We start from the raw sequence: 4,107 nt of genomic DNA, 5'->3' as shown, positions 1-4,107 counted from the left end.
CAGAGTCTTAACCACTGGACCACGAGGAAGTCTCCAGACTTTTTACCACTCTACTGGGCTCTTGCTAAGTTGGGGGTAGGGAGTGAGGTTACCCCAGGGTGGGGACACTAGGGGCAAAGCTGTCACGAAGGGCAAAGCTGTCTGGAGTTTGGGTGCCGGGGTCAGCTCTGTCGTGACGGGTCTAAGCTGAGGCCAGTGAGAGGGGAAGGGGAGGGGACATAGAAATCCTCCAGTTGGTCTGGGCTGGTGCCTCTGGCCCTCAGGAGAGGCAGCCTTGAGTCCTCTCTGGATAAAAGCATCCACATCTTAGGCCCTCAGGAGGACCAGAAATTGATCAATGAGCTCAGAATCAAACACTGTGAAAACTACAAGGAAACAGCCACCATGAGAGAATCAGCACAGAATTAAACTCCCTTCCTTCTGCTCATGAAATTAATCAGACACAGAAACATAAGTGATGATTTGGCCCATATGTAAAGGCTGGACAAAGGAATCGCAAAATAAGTGGGCAATATAAGATCATAGAAGAGCCAGGAAGGCTACGGGAGGAAGAAGCCAACTTGAACAATTATAAAAGCTAACAAAACACACCTCAGTGCGGAAAAGGGAAAATCAGTATAGCTGACGAGATCGTTTTTTATCTAATCCTTAAATATGTACTGAATATTTACCGCAAGTCTTTACTGTTTTAGGTCAGGGGAGTATAGCAGTGAACACAACAGATAGAGGTCCTTGCCCATACAGAGGTTACAAAGTAGACAACAAGTAAAACACTTTAGAAACCCTAAGTCTGGGAAAAGAACAGAGAATGCCACGTGGGCAGAGCTGTATTTTAAACAGGAAGGACAGAAACGTCCTGGCTGAGAGAACGGCGTTTGGGTAAAGGTGTGAAAGAGGCTCAGGGTCCGCCCACACGGACAAGGCCGGCGCTGCTCAGTCGCGTCCGGCGCTGCCAGCCCTGGACCATATGCTGCCCCCCAGGCTCCTCCGTCCATGGGACTCTCCAGGCAACAATGCTGGAGTGGGCTGCCATTCCCTTCTCCAGGGGACCTTCCCGACCCAGGAATCAAGCCCACGTCTCCTGCATTGGCAGGAGGATTCTTTACCACTGAGCCACCCGGGGAAGCCCCACCCGTAAAAATACTGGGGAGACAAGCAGGCCAGGGAAAGAAAACACTGGGAATGGTGGCTCAGAGGCCATGGGCGGGGGGGACAAACTTGACCTCCTGGAAAGGAGGCCTGGGTGGGTGACAAGATGGGGTGAGGGCCCAAGGGCAGGTCCTGGGACCTTGTGGGAAAGTCAGGGATGAGGCCAGGTGGTGCTCACATCTGACAGCGTATCTGCAGTTAGTGCTTAAGAATTTGAATTTGAATTTGCCTGTAACACGCAGCTGGCAAGTGACCCTCAAGCTCTTTCCCTCCCAGTTCGTCTGGCATGCCTTCTTGTGTGTCTGTAATCCTCTCCTCCCCCTAGTCCTTCACCTCTGACGTTTTCCTGACCATTTCGGTCTGATTTATTTGCACCTTGACCCCTGCTCCCGTCTCAGCCTGTATTTACAGATCCGCCTTTGTGTCCTGTTGACTGTTTCATGCCTTCAACCAGGAGCTCCATACGCATGAGGAGGAGGCACAATCATCAAAGGTAACGCTCAATATATTGAAATGTCCTCTACAAAAAGCCAGATTATTGCAGGAAAGGGCTAAATGGCGACTGCAATGAAATTCTTTTGGCGCTGTTACCGGATTTGGCTTGTCTTTAATTTAGGCACACTGCTGAATGTGCAATCAATATTTTAGTAATTATGTACAAATAGCTCTTGTTATAAATCAAAGTTGTGCTCACTGCCTTAAGCTCTGGCTTCGGTAACAAGCCTTTTCTTGAACACTTCTGTTCCGGTGTGAGTCTCTTCACTTGGCTCCCGGGACCTTTCTCCCACAAAGCTGCACGTTGGGGCCAGCTGGTCACACCGATACTAACATCCCTACCCAGCTGGAGTGAACCGTGATCAGCTTGCTTACTCACGGGAGAATCGGGCTTCCTTTCCTGACTGCGGGCTTCTAGCCAGGAGGCTGCGCTGTTTGGTCCAGGCCACCATGAAGCCCTGCACAAGGCTCTCCAAGGAAGTACCGGGACTTGAGCTCATGAGTGTGAAGGACACGCTGGAACACACACTGTGGGACGGAGCTGGCCCGTCCTGGGGTGACGGCCCGGGGTGACGGCCCTGGGGTGACGGGCCTGGGGTGGCGGTTGGCCAGGCTGGTGCTGGCAGGGGCAGCGTGGTTCTGGGAGGGGGTCACCCCTGAAGTAAGACAGCGCTTGGGTGGCCTCAGCAGTTAGGGGAGAGGTGCGTGGACCCAGATAAAGAGCATCTGGGTGGGCACCCACAGTCACCAATTTGCACTTTCAGAAGATTCAAACCGGAACAAGACGGCTTTGCCAACAAAGGGGAAGAAAGCACAAAAATCTGTGGTTTTTTTTCTTCTTCTTTTCCCATGAAGGACTAGGCTTAGTAGCAAACCAAGACCAAGGGGGGTCTTTTGTTTTTCAAAGGGGGCCTTTAAGGAGGGGTAAATCGCCTACGACAAGGCGATTGACACGGAGCCCAAGGTTTCCATGAAGGGTCTTCCCTGTCACTGTCGAACGGCTCCGTGTTTTCTAAGCTTGTCTAAAGCAGGAGACAAGATTTGCTTTTCCATCTTCACCACGGAACCTGCCTCTGCGTTTGCAGGCCTCTCCCCGCCAGCGTCTGCACAGCCCTCCGGGTTGGGACAGGACTCTGCAGTGATGCCCTCGGTCCCGGTAAACACCTCCATTTCCAGCCACGCTTTTACATTCCACATGCCTGTCCTGGGTGGGCAAGAGGGGCAGTGACCAAGGGCGACTCCAGAGCAGAAAAGCTCCCCCGGCGGCCCTCCCCGTCTCCTGACCGCGGAGCCGCTGCCGTCCAATCAACGGCTGAAGCAACATCCGCCGCCCGCGGCTTCGGTCTGAGTCCCCACGTGCTCCCCACCCTGCGCCTGCTGTGATCGGCCCCAAAGCCTTCGTGTGCAGCCCTGCACACTCATTATGGGCGCTTATATCTACTCTTTTTTTTTTGAATTTAACTTTTTTAAGGGTGGTAAAAGTCACATAATAGGAAACATGCTCTTTGAACCGCATTTAAGTCTATAATTCAGGGCCCTGAGTACACTCACACTGTTGCACAAATCTCGCCATCGCCCATCTCCTGAATGTCTCACCTTCTCAGACTGGACTCTGTCCCCATGAAACACCAACTGTCCACTCTCGCCCCAGCCTGTATTTGTCCCTGGCGCCCGCCAGGGTACTTTCTGACTCTGTGAGTTTGACTGTTTGGGGTACCTTGTATAAGTGGAATCACAGTATTTGTCTGCACCAAATGTGTGCTGGAATGATTTTTTAGGGTGGCCATACGTCCTACAAACAGGTTGTGAGTATGCTCAGTCACTCAGTCGTGGCTGACTCTTTGCGATCCCAACTGTAGCCCACTAGGCTTCTCTGTCCATGGGATTCTCCAGGCAAGAATACTGGAGTGGGTTGCCGTGCCCTCCTCCAGAGGACCTTCCCGACCCAGGGATCCAACCGTGTCTCTGTGTCTCCTGCGTTGGCGGGAGGATTCTTTACCACTGTGCCAACTGGGAAGCTCACAGACAGATTAAATACTCTTTAAAAAAAAAAAATCAGTGTGTCCGAAGCTCTGCTGCCGGCCTCCCTTCCTGGCCTAAGCACATTCACGAACCTTCCTGCCTCCCCATGACCTGCACTGGGAAACCCCCAGGGCCTGTCCCCTTCTCATCCCCGAGATGACACCACACAGCCGGTTCTCGTCTCATTCACACTGGGAACCTCGATGTTCCTCTCCATTCGTGCCCTTGGCTCAAAATAAAAACCCCAAACAAAAATTCTAATAAGAGATGAAAACAAAAACCTGACATATCCAAAGAACTAGTCATTTAGCCCCTGGAAGTATGAATAGTTCCTGCCTTCTCTGTATCAGGGCACTGAATCAGAAACAAAAGCGCATGTGTTAAATATACATTTAAGCCTCACCTCCGACAGACGACTGAGGGGTGTTATGTGCTGTTTTG

At 51.9% G+C, this 4,107-nt stretch overlaps 1 long non-coding RNA gene across 1 annotated transcript; it reads left to right on the top strand.

The window, feature by feature from the left end:
* The first annotated feature begins 1,540 nt into the window (after positions 1–1,540).
* Positions 1,541–3,159, top strand: LOC138428101 (uncharacterized). Its single transcript, XR_011252265.1, has 3 exons — positions 1,541–1,642; positions 2,089–2,200; positions 2,730–3,159. It is a non-coding gene; the product is annotated as an uncharacterized lncRNA (long non-coding RNA).
* Positions 3,160–4,107: the final 948 nt, after the last annotated feature.

Source organism: Ovis canadensis, chromosome 23 (assembly GCF_042477335.2).
Source record: "Ovis canadensis isolate MfBH-ARS-UI-01 breed Bighorn chromosome 23, ARS-UI_OviCan_v2, whole genome shotgun sequence".
Lineage (NCBI taxonomy): Eukaryota > Metazoa > Chordata > Mammalia > Artiodactyla > Bovidae > Ovis > Ovis canadensis.
The sequence above is the reverse complement of the archived record's forward strand: the minus strand, read 5'-3'. Positions and strand labels throughout refer to the sequence as shown.